Genomic DNA, 21,846 nt, shown 5'->3' with positions numbered 1-21,846 from the left:
GAATTCTCACCAATACACATGTAATTTACATTGTTTACATAACCATGGCATTCCGTATTCCGAACATGTTTCATGCATCACAGATTCCTCAAACATGCATTTCTGAGCTGTGAACATGCACATGACAGATGTTTCAACCACCAAACATATTACTTATGCACTTTGAAATAGTTCCTTGAACTTCGTTGCTTCTCCTATCACCAGTTTCAAGAATCACACTTTGATCACAGAAAAACCCTCTTGGAGCGAATTCTACCCTAGAGATATGTAATTTGAATTGATCCCTTCAACATGATATTCCGTGTTCCGTACATGTTACATGCATGACGGATTCGACATACATGCATTCCTGAGTTGTGAGCAAGTGGATTACTGATTTTTCATCCTCTATAAAAGGAATAATTTCATATAGACTCGTGTACACATTTTCACAAGCTTTCCCTAACACAAGTTTCGAATTCGTTCATTTTTCACAGAAGAATACTTCTGGAGTGTATTCAACCTAATAGATATATAATTTACATGAATTCCATCAACATGGCATTCCGGGTTCCGTACATGATACATGCATGACGGATTCGAGAAACATGCGTTTCTGAGTTGTGAGCATGTGGATTAGTGAACTTTCATCCACCAAAGAAGGCATATATTACACTTTGAAATATTTACTCTGACTTCATAAGTTTTTTGTATCACCAGGTTCTGAAATCGGACATTTGGCAGTAGAAAACTCTCTTTGAGCGAATTCTCACCAATACACATGTAATTTACATTGTTTACATAACCATGGCATTCCGTATTCCGAACATGTTTCATGCATCACGAATTTCTCAAACATGCATTTCTGAGCTGTGAACATGCGCATGACAGATGTTTCAACCACCAGACAAGTTACTTATGCACTTTGAAATAGTTCCTTGGACTTCGTTGCTTCTCCTATCACCAGTTTCAAGAATCACACTTTGATCAAAGGAAAACCCTCTTGGAGCGAATTCTACCCTAGACATATGTAATTTGAATAGATTCCTTCAACATGATATTCCGTGTTCCGTACATGTTACATGCATGACGGATTCGTCATACATGCATTCCTGAGTTGTGAGCATGTGGATTACTGATTTTTCATCCTCTATAAAAGGAATAATTTCATATAGACTCGTGTACACATTTTCACAAGCTTTCCCTAACACAAGTTTCGAATTCGTTCATTTTTCACAGAAGAATACTTCTGGAGTGTATTCAACCTAATAGATATATAATTTACATGAATTCCATCAACATGGCATTCCGGGTTCCGTACATGATACATGCATGACGGATTCGAGAAACATACGTTTCTGAGTTGTGAGCATGTGGATTAGTGAACTTTCATCCACCAAAGAAGGCATATATTACACTTTGAAATATTTACTCTGACTTCATAAGTTTTTTGTATCACCAGGTTCTAAAATCGGACATTTGGCAGTGGAAAACACTCTTTGAGCGAGTTCTCAGCAATACACATGTAATTTACATTGTTTACATAACCATGGCATTCCGTATTCCGAACAAGTTTCATGCATCACGGATTCCTCAAACATGCATTTCTGAGCTGTGAACATGCGCATGACAGATGTTTCAACCACCAAACAAGTTACTTATGCACTTTGAAATAGTTCCTTGGACTTCGTTGCTTCTCCTATCACCAGTTTCAAGAATCACACTTTGATCCCAGGAAAACCCTCTTGGAGCGAATTCTACCCTAGAGATATGTAATTTGAATAGATTCCTTCAACATGATATTCCGTGTTCCGTACAAGTTACATGCATGACGGATTCGACATACATGCATTCCTGAGTTGTGGGCATGTGGATTACTGATTTTTCATCCTCTTTAAAAGGAATAATTTCATATAGACTCGTGTACACATTTTCACAAGCTTTCCCTAACACAAGTTTCGAATTCGTTCATTTTTCACAGAAGAATACTTCTGGAGTGTATTCAACCTAATAGATATATAATTTACATGAATTCCATCAACATGGCATTCCGGGTTCCGTACATGATACATGCATGACGGATTCGAGAAACATGCGTTTCTGAGTTGTGAGCATGTGGATTAGTGAACTTTCATCCACCAAAGAAGGCATATATTACACTTTGAAATATTTACTCTGACTTCACAAGATTTTTGTATCACCAGGTTCTAAAATCGGACATTTGGCAGTAGAAAACTCTCTTTGAGCGAATTCTCACCAATACACATGTAATTTACATTGTTTACATAACCATGGCATTCCGTATTCCGGACATGTTTCATGCATCACGAACTCCTCAAACATGCATTTCTGAGCTGTGAACATGCGCATGACAGATGTTTCAACCACCAGACAAGTTACTTATGCACTTTGAAATAGTTCCTTGGACTTCGTTGCTTCTCCTATCACCAGTTTCAAGAATCACACTTTGATCAAAGGAAAACCCTCTTGGAGCGAATTCTTCCCTAGACATATGTAATTTGAATAGATTCCTTCAACATGATATTCCGTGTTCCGTACATGTTACATGCATGACGGATTCGTCATACATGCATTCCTGAGTTGTGAGCATGTGGATTACTGATTTTTCATCCTCTATAAAAGGAATAATTTCATATAGACTCGTGTACACATTTTCACAAGCTTTCCCTAACACAAGTTTCGAATTCGTTCATTTTTCACAGAAGAATACTTCTGGAGTTTATTCAACCTAATAGATATATAATTTACATGAATTCCATCAACATGGCATTCCAGGTTCCGTACATGATACATGCATGACGGATTCGAGAAACATACGTTTCTGAGTTGTGAGCATGTGGATTAGTGAACTTTCATCCACCAAAGAAGGCATATATTACACTTTGAAATATTTACTCTGACTTCATAAGTTTTTTGTATCACCAGGTTCTAAAATCGGACATTTGGCAGTGGAAAACACTCTTTGAGCGAGTTCTCAGCAATACACATGTAATTTACATTGTTTACATAACCATTTCATTCCGTATTCCGAACAAGTTTCATGCATCACGGATTCCTCAAACATGCATTTCTGAGCTGTGAACATGCGCATGACAGATGTTTCAACCACCAAACAAGTTACTTATGCACTTTGAAATAGTTCCTTGGACTTCGTTGCTTCTCCTATCACCAGTTTCAAGAATCACACTTTGATCCCAGGAAAACCCTCTTGGAGCGAATTCTACCCTAGAGATATGTAATTTGAATAGATTCCTTCAACATGATATTCCGTGTTCCGTACAAGTTACATGCATGACGGATTCGACATACATGCATTCCTGAGTTGTGGGCATGTGGATTACTGATTTTTCATCCTCTTTAAAAGGAATAATTTCATATAGACTCGTGTACACATTTTCACAAGCTTTCCCTAACACAAGTTTCGAATTCGTTCATTTTTCACAGAAGAATACTTCTGGAGTGTATTCAACCTAATAGATATATAATTTACATGAATTCCATCAACATGGCATTCCGGGTTCCGTACATGATACATGCATGACGGATTCGAGAAACATGCGTTTCTGAGTTGTGAGCATGTGGATTAGTGAACTTTCATCCACCAAAGAAGGCATATATTACACTTTGAAATATTTACTCTGACTTCACAAGATTTTTGTATCACCAGGTTCTAAAATCGGACATTTGGCAGTAGAAAACTCTCTTTGAGCGAATTCTCACCAATACACATGTAATTTACATTGTTTACATAACCATGGCATTCCGTATTCCGGACATGTTTCATGCATCACGGATTCCTCAAATATGCATTTCTGAGCTGTGAACATGCGCATGACAGATGTTTCAACCACCAAACAAGTTACTTATGCACTTTTAAATAGTTCCTTGGACTTCATTGCTTCTCCTATCACCAGTTTCAAGAATCACACTTTGATCACAGGAAAACCCTCTTGGAGCGAATTCTACCCTAGAGATATGTAATTTGAATAGATTCCTTCAACATGATATTCCGTGATAAGTACATATTACATGCATGACGGATTCAACATACATGCATTCCTGAGTTGTGAGCATGTGGATTACTGATTTTTCAACCTGTATAAAAGGAATAATTTCATATAGACTCGTGTACACATTTTCACAAGCTTTCCCTAACACAAGTTTCGAATTCGTTCATTTTTCACAGAAGAATACTTCTGGAGTGTATTCAACCTAATAGATATATAATTTACATGAATTCCATCAACATGGCATTCCGGGTTCCGTACATGATACATGCATGACGGATTCGAGAAACATGCGTTTCAGAGTTGTGAGCATGTGGATTAGTGAACTTTCATTCACCAAATAAGGCATATAGTACACTTTGAAATATTTACTCTGACTTCATATGTTTTTTGTATCACCAGGTTCTAAAATTGGACATTTGGCAGTGGAAAACACTCTTTGAGCGAATTCTCACCAATACACATGTAATTTACATTGTTTACATAACCATGGCATTCCGTATTCCGAACATGTTTCATGCATCATGGATTCCTCAAACATGCATTTCTGAGCTGTGAACATGCGCATGACAGATGTTTCAACCACCAGACAAGTTACTTATGCACTTTGAAATAGTTCCTTGGACTTCGTTGCTTCTCCTATCACCAGTTTCAAGAATCACACTTTGATCAAAGGAAAACCCTCTTGGAGCGAATTCTACCCTAGACATATGTAATTTGAATAGATTCCTTCAACATGATATTCCGTGTTCCGTACATGTTACATGCATGACGGATTCGTCATACATGCATTCCTGAGTTGTGAGCATGTGGATTACTGATTTTTCATCCTCTATAAAAGGAATAATTTCATATAGACTCGTGTACACATTTTCACAAGCTTTCCCTAACACAAGTTTCGAATTCGTTCATTTTTCACAGAAGAATACTTCTGGAGTGTATTCAACCTAATAGATATATAATTTACATGAATTCCATCAACATGGCATTCCGGGTTCCGTACATGATACATGCATGACGGATTCGAGAAACATACGTTTCTGAGTTGTGAGCATGTGGATTAGTGAACTTTCATCCACCAAAGAAGGCATATATTACACTTTGAAATATTTACTCTGACTTCATAAGTTTTTTGTATCACCAGGTTCTAAAATCGGACATTTGGCAGTGGAAAACACTCTTTGAGCGAGTTCTCAGCAATACACATGTAATTTACATTGTTTACATAACCATGGCATTCCGTATTCCGAACAAGTTTCATGCATCACGGATTCCTCAAACATGCATTTCTGAGCTGTGAACATGCGCATGACAGATGTTTCAACCACCAAACAAGTTACTTATGCACTTTGAAATAGTTCCTTGGACTTCGTTGCTTCTCCTATCACCAGTTTCAAGAATCACACTTTGATCCCAGGAAAACCCTCTTGGAGCGAATTCTACCCTAGAGATATGTAATTTGAATAGATTCCTTCAACATGATATTCCGTGTTCCGTACAAGTTACATGCATGACGGATTCGACATACATGCATTCCTGAGTTGTGGGCATGTGGATTACTGATTTTTCATCCTCTTTAAAAGGAATAATTTCATATAGACTCGTGTACACATTTTCACAAGCTTTCCCTAACACAAGTTTCGAATTCGTTCATTTTTCACAGAAGAATACTTCTGGAGTGTATTCAACCTAATAGATATATAATTTACATGAATTCCATCAACATGGCATTCCGGGTTCCGTACATGATACATGCATGACGGATTCGAGAAACATGCGTTTCTGAGTTGTGAGCATGTGGATTAGTGAACTTTCATCCACCAAAGAAGGCATATATTACACTTTGAAATATTTACTCTGACTTCACAAGATTTTTGTATCACCAGGTTCTAAAATCGGACATTTGGCAGTAGAAAACTCTCTTTGAGCGAATTCTCACCAATACACATGTAATTTACATTGTTTACATAACCATGGCATTCCGTATTCCGGACATGTTTCATGCATCACGAACTCCTCAAACATGCATTTCTGAGCTGTGAACATGCGCATGACAGATGTTTCAACCACCAGACAAGTTACTTATGCACTTTGAAATAGTTCCTTGGACTTCGTTGCTTCTCCTATCACCAGTTTCAAGAATCACACTTTGATCAAAGGAAAACCCTCTTGGAGCGAATTCTTCCCTAGACATATGTAATTTGAATAGATTCCTTCAACATGATATTCCGTGTTCCGTACATGTTACATGCATGACGGATTCGTCATACATGCATTCCTGAGTTGTGAGCATGTGGATTACTGATTTTTCATCCTCTATAAAAGGAATAATTTCATATAGACTCGTGTACACATTTTCACAAGCTTTCCCTAACACAAGTTTCGAATTCGTTCATTTTTCACAGAAGAATACTTCTGGAGTTTATTCAACCTAATAGATATATAATTTACATGAATTCCATCAACATGGCATTCCAGGTTCCGTACATGATACATGCATGACGGATTCGAGAAACATACGTTTCTGAGTTGTGAGCATGTGGATTAGTGAACTTTCATCCACCAAAGAAGGCATATATTACACTTTGAAATATTTACTCTGACTTCATAAGTTTTTTGTATCACCAGGTTCTAAAATCGGACATTTGGCAGTGGAAAACACTCTTTGAGCGAGTTCTCAGCAATACACATGTAATTTACATTGTTTACATAACCATTTCATTCCGTATTCCGAACAAGTTTCATGCATCACGGATTCCTCAAACATGCATTTCTGAGCTGTGAACATGCGCATGACAGATGTTTCAACCACCAAACAAGTTACTTATGCACTTTGAAATAGTTCCTTGGACTTCGTTGCTTCTCCTATCACCAGTTTCAAGAATCACACTTTGATCCCAGGAAAACCCTCTTGGAGCGAATTCTACCCTAGAGATATGTAATTTGAATAGATTCCTTCAACATGATATTCCGTGTTCCGTACAAGTTACATGCATGACGGATTCGACATACATGCATTCCTGAGTTGTGGGCATGTGGATTACTGATTTTTCATCCTCTTTAAAAGGAATAATTTCATATAGACTCGTGTACACATTTTCACAAGCTTTCCCTAACACAAGTTTCGAATTCGTTCATTTTTCACAGAAGAATACTTCTGGAGTGTATTCAACCTAATAGATATATAATTTACATGAATTCCATCAACATGGCATTCCGGGTTCCGTACATGATACATGCATGACGGATTCGAGAAACATGCGTTTCTGAGTTGTGAGCATGTGGATTAGTGAACTTTCATCCACCAAAGAAGGCATATATTACACTTTGAAATATTTACTCTGACTTCACAAGATTTTTGTATCACCAGGTTCTAAAATCGGACATTTGGCAGTAGAAAACTCTCTTTGAGCGAATTCTCACCAATACACATGTAATTTACATTGTTTACATAACCATGGCATTCCGTATTCCGGACATGTTTCATGCATCACGGATTCCTCAAATATGCATTTCTGAGCTGTGAACATGCGCATGACAGATGTTTCAACCACCAAACAAGTTACTTATGCACTTTTAAATAGTTCCTTGGACTTCATTGCTTCTCCTATCACCAGTTTCAAGAATCACACTTTGATCACAGGAAAACCCTCTTGGAGCGAATTCTACCCTAGAGATATGTAATTTGAATAGATTCCTTCAACATGATATTCCGTGATAAGTACATATTACATGCATGACGGATTCAACATACATGCATTCCTGAGTTGTGAGCATGTGGATTACTGATTTTTCAACCTGTATAAAAGGAATAATTTCATATAGACTCGTGTACACATTTTCACAAGCTTTCCCTAACACAAGTTTCGAATTCGTTCATTTTTCACAGAAGAATACTTCTGGAGTGTATTCAACCTAATAGATATATAATTTACATGAATTCCATCAACATGGCATTCCGGGTTCCGTACATGATACATGCATGACGGATTCGAGAAACATGCGTTTCAGAGTTGTGAGCATGTGGATTAGTGAACTTTCATTCACCAAATAAGGCATATAGTACACTTTGAAATATTTACTCTGACTTCATATGTTTTTTGTATCACCAGGTTCTAAAATTGGACATTTGGCAGTGGAAAACACTCTTTGAGCGAATTCTCACCAATACACATGTAATTTACATTGTTTACATAACCATGGCATTCCGTATTCCGAACATGTTTCATGCATCATGGATTCCTCAAACATGCATTTCTGAGCTGTGAACATGCGCATGACAGATGTTTCAACCACCAAACAAGTTACTTATGCACTTTGAAATAGTTCCTTGGACTTCTTTGCTTCTCCTATCACCAGTTTCAAGAATCACACCTTGATCACAGGAAAAACCTCTTGGAGCGAATTCTACCCTAGAGATATGTAATTAGAATAGATTCCTTCAACATGATATTCCGTGTTCCGTACATGTTACATGCATGACGGATTCGACTTACATGCATTCCTGAGTTGTGAGCATGTGGATTACTGATTTTTCATCCTCTATAAAAGGAATAATTTCATATAGACTCGTGTACACATTTTCACAAGCTTTCCCTAACACAAGTTTCGAATTCGTTCATTTTTCACAGAACAATACTTCTGGAGTGTATTCAACCTAATAGATATATAATTTACATGAATTCCATCAACATGGCATTCCGGGTTCCGTACATGATACATGCATGACGGATTCGAGAAACATGCATTTCTGAGTTGTGAGCATGTGGATTAGTGAACTTTCATCCACCAAAGAAGGCATATATTACACTTTGAAGTATTTACTCTGACTTCATAAGTTTTTTGTATCACCAGGTTCTAAAATCGGACATTTGGCAGTAGAAAACTCTCTTTGAGCGAATTCTCACCAATACACATGTAATTTACATTGTTTACATAACCATGGCATTCCGTATTCCGAACATGTTTCATGCATCACGGATTCCTCAAACATGCATTTCTGAGCTGTGAACATGCGCATGACAGATGTTTCAACCACCAAACAAGTTACTTATGCACTTTGAAATAGTTCCTTGGACTTCGTTGCTTCTCCTATCACCAGTTTCAAGAATCACACTTTGATCCCAGAAAAACCCTCTTGGAGCGAATTCTACCCTAGAGATATGTAATTTGAATAGATTCCTTCAACATGATATTCCGTGTTCCGTACATGTTACATGCATGACGGATTCGACATACATGCATTCCTGAGTTGTGAGCATGTGGATTACTGATTTTTCATCCTCTATAAAAGGAATAATTTCATATAGACTCGTGTACACATTTTCACAAGCTTTCCCTAACACAAGTTTCGAATTCGTTCATTTTTCACAGAAGAATACTTCTGGAGTGTATTCAACCTAATAGATATATAATTTACATGAATTCCATCAACATGGCATTCCGGGTTCCGTACATGATACATGCATGACGGATTCGAGAAACATGCGATTCTGAGTTGTGAGCATGTGGATTAGTGAACTTTCATCCACCAAAGAAGGCATATATTACACTTTGAAATATTTACTCTGACTTCATAAGTTTTTTGTATCACCAGGTTCTAAAATCGGACATTTGGCAGTGGAAAACACTCTTTGAGCGACTTCTCACCAATACACATGTAATTTACATTGTTTACATAACCATGGCATTCCGTATTCCGAACATGTTTCATGCATCACGGATTCCTCAAACATGCATTTCTGAGCTGTGAACATGCGCATGACAGATGTTTCAACCACCAAACAAGTTACTTATGCACTTTGAAATAGTTCCTTGGACTTCGTTGCTTCTCCTATCACCAGTTTCAAGAATCACACTTTGATCCCAGGAAAACCCTCTTGGAGCGAATTCTACCCTAGAGATATGTAATTTGAATAGATTCTTTCAACATGATATTCCGTATTCCGTACATGTTACATGCATGACGGATTCGACATACATGCATTCCTGAGTTGTGAGCATGTGGATTACTGATTTTCATCCTCTATAAAAGGAATAATTTCATATAGACTCGTGTACACATTTTCACAAGCTTTCCCTAACACAAGTTTCGAATTCGTTCATTTTTCACAGAAGAATACTTCTGGAGTGTATTCAACCTAATAGATATATAATTTACATGAATTCCATCAACATGGCATTCCAGGTTCCGTACATGATACATGCATGACGGATTCGAGAAACATGCGTTTCTGAGTTGTGAGCATGTGGATTAGTGAACTTTCATCCACCAAAGAAGGCATATATTACACTTTGAAATATTTACTCTGACTTCATAAGTTTTTTGTATCACCAGGTTCTAAAATCGGACATTTGGCAGTAGAAAACTCTCTTTGAGCGAATTCTCACCAATACACATGTAATTTACATTGTTTACATAACCATGGCATTCCGTATTCCGAACATGTTTCATGCATCACGGATTCCTCAAACATGCATTTCTGAGCTGTGAACATGCGCATGACAGATGTTTCAACCACCAAACAAGTTACTTATGCACTTTGAAATAGTTCCTTGGACTTTGTTGCTTCTCCTATCACCAGTTTCAAGAATCACACTTTGATCCCAGGAAAACCCTCTTGGAGCGAATTCTACCCTAGAGATATGTAATTTGAATAGATTCCTTCAACATGATATTCCGTGTTCCGTACATGTTACATGCATGACGGATTCGACATACATGCATTCCTGAGTTGTGACCATGTGGATTACTGATTTTTCAACCTCTATAAAAGGAATAATTTCATATAGACTCGTGTACACATTTTCACAAGCTTTCCCTAACACAAGTTTCGAATTCGTTCATTTTTCACAGAAGAATACTTCTGGAGTGTATTCAACCTAATAGATATATAATTTACATGAATTCCATCAACATGGCATTCCGGGTTCCGTACATGATTCATGCATGACGGATTCGAGAAACATGCGTTTCTGAGTTGTGAGCATGTGGATTAGTGAACTTTCATCCACCAAAGAAGGCATATATTACACTTTGAAATATTTACTCTGACTTCATAAGTTTTTTGTATCACCAGGTTCTAAAATCGGACATTTGGCAGTGGAAAACACTCTTTGAGCGAATTCTCACCAATACACATGTAATTTACATTGTTTACATAACCATGGCATTCCGTATTCCGAACATGTTTCATGCATCACAGATTCCTCAAACATGCATTTCTGAGCTGTGAACATGCGCATGACAGATGTTTCAACCACCAAACATATTACTTATGCACTTTGAAATAGTTCCTTGGACTTCGTTGCTTCTCCTATCACCAGTTTCAAGAATCACACTTTGATCACAGAAAAACCCTCTTGGAGCGAATTCTACCCTAGAGATATGTAATTTGAATTGATCCCTTCAACATGATATTCCGTGTTCCGTACATGATACATGCATGACGGATTCGACATACATGCATTCCTGAGTTGTGAGCAAGTGGATTACTGATTTTTCATCCTCTATAAAAGGAATAATTTCATATAGACTCGTGTACACATTTTCACAAGCTTTCCCTAACACAAGTTTCGAATTCGTTCATTTTTCACAGAAGAATACTTCTGGAGTTTATTCAACCTAATAGATATATAATTTACATGAATTCCATCAACATGGCATTCCGGGTTCCGTACATGATACATGCATGACGGATTCGAGAAACATGCGTTTCTGAGTTGTGAGCATGTGGATTAGTGAACTTTCATCCACCAAAGAAGGCATATATTACACTTTGAAATATTTACTCTGACTTCATAAGTTTTTTGTATCACCAGGTTCTAAAATCGGACATTTGGCAGTAGAAAACACTCTTTGAGCGAATTCTCAGCAGTACACATTTAATTTACATTGTTTACATAACCATGGATTTCCGTATTCCGAACAAGTTTCATGCATCACGGATTCCTCAAACATGCATTTCTGAGCTGTGAACATGCGCATGACAGATGTTTCAACCACCAAACAAGTTACTTATGCACTTTGAAATAGTTCCTTGGACTTCGTTGCTTCTCCTATCACCAGTTTCAAGAATCACACTTTGATCCCAGGAAAACCCTCTTGGAGCGAATTCTACCCTAGAGATATGTAATTTGAATAGATTCCTTCAACATGATATTCCGTGTTCCGTACATGTTACATGCATGACGGATTGGACAAACATGCATTCCTGAGTTGTGAGCATGTGGATTACTGATTTTTCAACCTCTATAAAAGGAATAATTTCATATAGACTCGTGTACACATTTTCACAAGCTTTCCCTAACACAAGTTTCGAATTCGTTCATTTTTCACAGAAGAATACTTCTGGAGTGTATTCAACCTAATAGATATATAATTTACATGAATTCCATCAACATGGCATTCCGGGTTCCGTACATGATACATGCATGACGGATTCGAGAAACATGCGTTTCTGAGTTGTGAGCATGTGGATTAGTGAATTTTCATCCACCAAATAAGGCATATAGTACACTTTGAAATATTTACTCTGACTTCATATGTTTTTTGTATCACCAGGTTCTAAAATTGGACATTTGGCAGTGGAAAACACTCTTTGAGCGAATTCTCACCAATACACATGTAATTTACATTGTTTACATAACCATGGCATTCCGTATTCCGAACATGTTTCATGCATCATGGATTCCTCAAACATGCATTTCTGAGCTGTGAACATGCGCATGACAGATGTTTCAACCACCAAACAAGTTACTTATGCACTTTGAAATAGTTCCTTGGACTTCTTTGCTTCTCCTATCACCAGTTTCAAGAATCCCACTTTGATCACAGGAAAACCCTCTTGGAGCGAATTCTACCCTAGAGATATGTAATTAGAATAGATTCCTTCAACATGATATTCCGTGTTCCGTACATGTTACATGCATGACGGATTCGACATACATGCATTCCTGAGTTGTGAGCATGTGGATTACTGATTTTTCATCCTCTATAAAAGGAATAATTTCATATAGACTCGTGTACACATTTTCACAAGCTTTCCCTAACACAAGTTTCGAATTCGTTCATTTTTCACAGAAGAATACTTCTGGAGTGTATTCAACCTAATAGATATATAATTTACATGAATTCCATCAACATGGCATTCCGGGTTCCGTACATGATACATGCATGACGGATTCGAGAAACATGCGTTTCTGAGTTGTGAGCATGTGGATTAGTGAACTTTCATCCACCAAAGAAGGCATATATTACACTTTGAAATATTTACTCTGACTTCATAAGTTTTTTGTATCACCAGGTTCTAAAATCGGACATTTGGCAGTGGAAAACACTCTTTGAGCGAATTCTCACCAATACACATGTAATTTACATTGTTTACATAACCATGGCATTCCGTATTCCGAACATGTTTCATGCATCACGGATTCCTCAAACATGCATTTCTGAGCTGTGAACATGCGCATGACAGATGTTTCAACCACCAAACAAGTTACTTATGCACTTTGAAATAGTTCCTTGGACTTCGTTGCTTCTCCTATCACCAGTTTCAAGAATCACACTTTGATCCCAGGAAAACCCTCTTGGAGCGAATTCTACCCTAGAGATATGTAATTTGAATAGATTCCTTCAACATGATATTCCGTATTCCGTACATGTTACATGCATGACGGATTCGACATACATGCATTCCTGAGTTGTGAGCATGTGGATTACTGATTTTCATCCTCTATAAAAGGAATAATTTCATATAGACTCGTGTACACATTTTCACAAGCTTTCCCTAACACAAGTTTCGAATTCGTTCATTTTTCACAGAAGAATACTTCTGGAGTGTATTCAACCTAATAGATATATAATTTACATGAATTCCATCAACATGGCATTCCAGGTTCCGTACATGATACATGCATGACGGATTCGAGAAACATGCGTTTCTGAGTTGTGAGCATGTGGATTAGTGAACTTTCATCCACCAAAGAAGGCATATATTACACTTTGAAATATTTACTCTGACTTCATAAGTTTTTTGTATCACCAGGTTCTAAAATCGGACATTTGGCAGTAGAAAACTCTCTTTGAGCGAATTCTCACCAATACACATGTAATTTACATTGTTTACATAACCATGGCATTCCGTATTCCGAACATGTTTCATGCATCACGGATTCCTCAAACATGCATTTCTGAGCTGTGAACATGCGCATGACAGATGTTTCAACCACCAAACAAGTTACTTATGCACTTTGAAATAGTTCCTTGGACTTCGTTGCTTCTCCTATCACCAGTTTCAAGAATCACACTTTGATCCCAGGAAAACCCTCTTGGAGCGAATTCTACCCTAGAGATATGTAATTTGAATAGATTCCTTCAACATGATATTCCGTGTTCCGTACATGTTACATGCATGACGGATTCGACATACATGCATTCCTGAGTTGTGACCATGTGGATTACTGATTTTTCAACCTCTATAAAAGGAATAATTTCATATAGACTCGTGTACACATTTTCACAAGCTTTCCCTAACACAAGTTTCGAATTCGTTCATTTTTCACAGAAGAATACTTCTGGAGTGTATTCAACCTAATAGATATATAATTTACATGAATTCCATCAACATGGCATTCCGGGTTCCGTACATGATTCATGCATGACGGATTCGAGAAACATGCGTTTCAGAGTTGTGAGCATGTGGATTAGTGAACTTTCATTCACCAAATAAGGCATATAGTACACTTTGAAATATTTACTCTGACTTCATATGTTTTTTGTATCACCAGGTTCTAAAATTGGACATTTGGCAGTGGAAAACACTCTTTGAGCGAATTCTCACCAATACACATGTAATTTACATTGTTTACATAACCATGGCATTCCGTATTCCGAACATGTTTCATGCATCATGGATTCCTCAAACATGCATTTCTGAGCTGTGAACATGCGCATGACAGATGTTTCAACCACCAAACAAGTTACTTATGCACTTTGAAATAGTTCCTTGGACTTCTTTGCTTCTCCTATCACCAGTTTCAAGAATCACACCTTGATCACAGGAAAACCCTCTTGGAGCGAATTCTACCCTAGAGATATGTAATTAGAATAGATTCCTTCAACATGATATTCCGTGTTCCGTACATGTTACATGCATGACGGATTCGACTTACATGCATTCCTGAGTTGTGAGCATGTGGATTACTGATTTTTCATCCTCTATAAAAGGAATAATTTCATATAGACTCGTGTACACATTTTCACAAGCTTTCCCTAACACAAGTTTCGAATTCGTTCATTTTTCACAGAACAATACTTCTGGAGTGTATTCAACCTAATAGGTATATAATTTACATGAATTCCATCAACATGGCATTCCGGGTTCCGTACATGATACATGCATGACGGATTCGAGAAACATGCGTTTCTGAGTTGTGAGCATGTGGATTAGTGAACTTTCATCCACCAAAGAAGGCATATATTACACTTTGAAGTATTTACTCTGACTTCATATGTTTTTTGTATCACCAGGTTCTAAAATCGGACATTTGGCAGTAGAAAACTCTCTTTGAGCGAATTCTCACCAATACACATGTAATTTACATTGTTTACATAACCATGGCATTCCGTATTCCGAACATGTTTCATGCATCACGGATTCCTCAAACATGCATTTCTGAGCTGTGAACATGCGCATGACAGATGTTTCAACCACCAAACAAGTTACTTATGCACTTTGAAATAGTTCCTTGGACTTCGTTGCTTCTCCTATCACCAGTTTCAAGAATCACACTTTGATCCCAGAAAAACCCTCTTGGAGCGAATTCTACCCTAGAGATATGTAATTTGAATAGATTCCTTCAACATGATATTCCGTGTTCCGTACATGTTACATGCATGACGGATTCGACATACATGCATTCCTGAGTTGTGAGCATGTGGATTACTGATTTTTCATCCTCTATAAAAGGAATAATTTCATATAGACTCGTGTACACATTTTCACAAGCTTTCCCTAACACAAGTTTCGAATTCGTTCATTTTTCACAGAAGAATACTTCTGGAGTGTATTCAACCTAATAGATATATAATTTACATGAATTCCATCAACATGGCATTCCGGGTTCCGTACATGATACATGCATGACGGATTCGAGAAACATGCGATTCTGAGTTGTGAGCATGTGGATTAGTGAACTTTCATCCACCAAAGAAGGCATATATTACACTTTGAAATATTTACTCTGACTTCATAAGTTTTTTGTATCACCAGGTTCTAAAATCGGACATTTGGCAGTGGAAAACACTCTTTGAGCGAATTCTCACCAATACACATGTAATTTACATTGTTTACATAACCATGGCATTCCGTATTCCGAACATGTTCCATGCATCACGGATTCCTCAAACATGCATTTCTGAGCTGTGAACATGCGCATGACAGATGTTTCAACCACCAAACAAGTTACTTATGCACTTTGAAATAGTTCCTTGGACTTCGTTGCTTCTCCTATCACCAGTTTCAAGAATCACACTTTGATCCCAGGAAAACCCTCTTGGAGCGAATTCTACCCTAGAGATATGTAATTTGAATAGATTCTTTCAACATGATATTCCGTATTCCGTACATGTTACATGCATGACGGATTCGACATACATGCATTCCTGAGTTGTGAGCATGTGGATTACTGATTTTCATCCTCTATAAAAGGAATAATTTCATATAGACTCGTGTACACATTTTCACAAGCTTTCCCTAACACAAGTTTCGAATTCGTTCATTTTTCACAGAAGAATACTTCTGGAGTGTATTCAACCTAATAGATATATAATTTACATGAATTCCATCAACATGGCATTCCAGGTTCCGTACATGATACATGCATGACGGATTCGAGAAACATGCGTTTCTGAGTTGTGAGCATGTGGATTAGTGAACTTTCATCCACCAAAGAAGGCATATATTACACTTTGAAATATTTACTCTGACTTCATAAGTTTTTTGTATCACCAGGTTCTAAAATCGGACATTTGGCAGTAGAAAACTCTCTTTGAGCGAATTCTCACCAATACACATGTAATTTACATTGTTTACATAACCATGGCATTCCGTATTCCGAACATGTTTCATGCATCACGGATTCCTCAAACATGCATTTCTGAGCTGTGAACATGCGCATGACAGATGTTTCAACCACCAAACAAGTTACTTATGCACTTTGAAATAGTTCCTTGGACTTCGTTGCTTCTCCTATCACCAGTTTCAAGAATCACACTTTGATCCCAGGAAAACCCTCTTGGAGCGAATTCTACCCTAGAGATATGTAATTTGAATAGATTCCTTCAACATGATATTCCGTGTTCCGTACATGTTACATGCATGACGGATTCGACATACATGCATTCCTGAGTTGTGACCATGTGGATTACTGATTTTTCAACCTCTATAAAAGGAATAATTTCATATAGACTCGTGTACACATTTTCACAAGCTTTCCCTAACACAAGTTTCGAATTCGTTCATTTTTCACAGAAGAATACTTCTGGAGTGTATTCAACCTAATAGATATATAATTTACATGAATTCCATCAACATGGCATTCCGGGTTCCGTACATGATTCATGCATGACGGATTCGAGAAACATGCGTTTCTGAGTTGTGAGCATGTGGATTAGTGAACTTTCATCCACCAAAGAAGGCATATATTACACTTTGAAATATTTACTCTGACTTCATAAGTTTTTTGTATCACCAGGTTCTAAAATCGGACATTTGGCAGTGGAAAACACTCTTTGAGCGAATTCTCACCAATACACATGTAATTTACATTGTTTACATAACCATGGCATTCCGTATTCCGAACATGTTTCATGCATCACAGATTCCTCAAACATGCATTTCTGAGCTGTGAACATGCCCATGACAGATGTTTCAACCACCAAACATATTACTTATGCACTTTGAAATAGTTCCTTGGACTTCGTTGCTTCTCCTATCACCAGTTTCAAGAATCACACTTTGATCACAGAAAAACCCTCTTGGAGCGAATTCTACCCTAGAGATATGTAATTTGAATTGATCCCTTCAACATGATATTCCGTGTTCCGTACATGTTACATGCATGACGGATTCGACATACATGCATTCCTGAGTTGTGAGCAAGTGGATTACTGATTTTTCATCCTCTATAAAAGGAATAATTTCATATAGACTCGTGTACACATTTTCACAAGCTTTCCCTAACACAAGTTTCGAATTCGTTCATTTTTCACAGAAGAATACTTCTGGAGTGTATTCAACCTAATAGATATATAATTTACATGAATTCCATCAACATGGCATTCCGGGTTCCGTACATGATACATGCATGACGGATTCGAGAAACATGCGTTTCTGAGTTGTGAGCATGTGGATTAGTGAACTTTCATCCACCAAAGAAGGCATATATTACACTTTGAAATATTTACTCTGACTTCATAAGTTTTTTGTATCACCAGGTTCTAAAATCGGACATTTGGCAGTAGAAAACACTCTTTGAGCGAATTCTCAGCAGTACACATTTAATTTACATTGTTTACATAACCATGGATTTCCGTATTCCGAACAAGTTTCATGCATCACGGATTCCTCAAACATGCATTTCTGAGCTGTGAACATGCGCATGACAGATGTTTCAACCACCAAACAAGTTACTTATGCACTTTGAAATAGTTCCTTGGACTTCGTTGCTTCTCCTATCACCAGTTTCAAGAATCACACTTTGATCCCAGGAAAACCCTCTTGGAGCGAATTCTACCCTAGAGATATGTAATTTGAATAGATTCCTTCAACATGATATTCCGTGTTCCGTACATGTTACATGCATGACGGATTGGACAAACATGCATTCCTGAGTTGTGAGCATGTGGATTACTGATTTTTCAACCTGTATAAAAGGAATAATTTCATATAGACTCGTGTACACATTTTCACAAGCTTTCCCTAACACAAGTTTCGAATTCGTTCATTTTTCACAGAAGAATACTTCTGGAGTGTATTCAACCTAATAGATATATAATTTACATGAATTCCATCAACATGGCATTCCGGGTTCCGTACATGATACATGCATGACGGATTCGAGAAACATGCGTTTCTGAGTTGTGAGCATGTGGATTAGTGAATTTTCATCCACCAAATAAGGCATATAGTACACTTTGAAATATTTACTCTGACTTCATATGTTTTTTGTATCACCAGGTTCTAAAATTGGACATTTGGCAGTGGAAAACACTCTTTGAGCGAATTCTCACCAATACACATGTAATTTACATTGTTTACATAACCATGGCATTCCGTATTCCGAACATGTTTCATGCATCATGGATTCCTCAAACATGCATTTCTGAGCTGTGAACATGCGCATGACAGATGTTTCAACCACCAAACAAGTTACTTATGCACTTTGAAATAGTTCCTTGGACTTCTTTGCTTCTCCTATCACCAGTTTCAAGAATCCCACTTTGATCACAGGAAAACCCTCTTGGAGCGAATTCTACCCTAGAGATATGTAATTAGAATAGATTCCTTCAACATGATATTCCGTGTTCCGTACATGTTACATGCATGACGGATTCGACATACATGCATTCCTGAGTTGTGAGCATGTGGATTACTGATTTTTCATCCTCTATAAAAGGAATAATTTCATATAGACTCGTGTACACATTTTCACAAGCTTTCCCTAACACAAGTTTCGAATTCGTTCATTTTTCACAGAAGAATACTTCTGGAGTGTATTCAACCTAATAGATATATAATTTACATGAATTCCATCAACATGGCATTCCGGGTTCCGTACATGATACATGCATGACGGATTCGAGAAACATGCGTTTCTGAGTTGTGAGCATGTGGATTAGTGAACTTTCATCCACCAAAGAAGGCATATATTACACTTTGAAGTATTTACTCTGACTTCATAAGTTTTTTGTATCACCAGGTTCTAAAATCGGACATTTGGCAGTAGAAAACTCTCTTTGAGCGAATTCTCACCAATACACATGTAATTTACATTGTTTACATAACCATGGCATTCCGTATTCCGAACATGTTTCATGCATCACGGATTCCTCAAACATGCATTTCTGAGCTGTGAACATGCGCATGACAGATGTTTCAACCACCAAACAAGTTACTTATGCACTTTGAAATAGTTCCTTGGACTTCGTTGCTTCTCCTATCACCAGTTTCAAGAATCACACTTTGATCCCAGAAAAACACTCTTGGAGCGAATTCTACCCTAGAGATATGTAATTTGAATAGATTCCTTCAACATGATATTCCGTGTTCCGTACATGTTACATGCATGACGGATTCGACATACATGCATTCCTGAGTTGTGACCATGTGGATTACTGATTTTTCATCCTCTATAAAAGGAATAATTTCATATAGACTCGTGTACACATTTTCACAAGCTTTCCCTAACACAAGTTTCGAATTCGTTCATTTTTCACAGAAGAATACTTCTGGAGTGTATTCAACCTAATAGATATATAATTTACATGAATTCCATCAACATGGCATTCCGGGTTCCGTACATGATACATGCATGACGGATTCGAGAAACATGCGTTTCTGAGTTGTGAGCATGTGGATTAGTGAACTTTCATCCACCAAAGAAGGCATATATTACACTTTGAAATATTTACTCTGACTTCATAAGTTTTTTGTATCACCAGGTTCTAAAATCGGACATTTGGCAGTGGAAAACACTCTTTGAGCGAATTCTCACCAATACACATGTAATTTACATTGTTTACATAACCATGGCATTCCGTATTCCGAACATGTTTCATGCATCACGGATTCCTCAAACATGCATTTCTGAGCTGTGAACATGCGCATGACAGATGTTTCAACCACCAAACAAGTTACTTATGCACTTTGAAATAGTTCCTTGGACTTCGTTGCTTCTCCTATCACCAGTTTCAAGAATCACACTTTGATCCCAGGAAAACCCTCTTGGAGCGAATTCTACCCTAGAGATATGTAATTTGAATAGATTCCTTCAACATGATATTCCGTATTCCGTACATGTTACATGCATGACGGATTCGACATACATGCATTCCTGAGTTGTGAGCATGTGGATTACTGATTTTCATCCTCTATAAAAGGAATAATTTCATATAGACTCGTGTACACATTTTCACAAGCTTTCCCTAACACAAGTTTCGAATTCGTTCATTTTTCACAGAAGAATACTTCTGGAGTGTATTCAACCTAATAGATATATAATTTACATGAATTCCATCAACATGGCATTCCAGGTTCCGTACATGATACATGCATGACGGATTCGAGAAACATGCGTTTCTGAGTTGTGAGCATGTGGATTAGTGAACTTTCATCCACCAAAGAAGGCATATATTACACTTTGAAATATTTACTCTGACTTCATAAGTTTTTTGTATCACCAGGTTCTAAAATCGGACATTTGGCAGTAGAAAACTCTCTTTGAGCGAATTCTCACCAATACACATGTAATTTACATTGTTTACATAACCATGGCATTCCGTATTCCGAACATGTTTCATGCATCACGGATTCCTCAAACATGCATTTCTGAGCTGTGAACATGCGCATGACAGATGTTTCAACCACCAAACAAGTTACTTATGCACTTTGAAATAGTTCCTTGGACTTCGTTGCTTCTCCTATCACCAGTTTCAAGAATCACACTTTGATCCCAGGAAAACCCTCTTGGAGCGAATTCTACCCTAGAGATATGTAATTTGAATAGATTCCTTCAACATGATATTCCGTGTTCCGTACATGTTACATGCATGACGGAT

The sequence above is a fragment of the Vicugna pacos genome, unplaced genomic scaffold (assembly GCF_048564905.1).
Source record: "Vicugna pacos unplaced genomic scaffold, VicPac4 scaffold_20, whole genome shotgun sequence".
NCBI classification, from domain to species: domain Eukaryota; kingdom Metazoa; phylum Chordata; class Mammalia; order Artiodactyla; family Camelidae; genus Vicugna; species Vicugna pacos.
The sequence above is the reverse complement of the archived record's forward strand: the minus strand, read 5'-3'. Positions refer to the sequence as shown.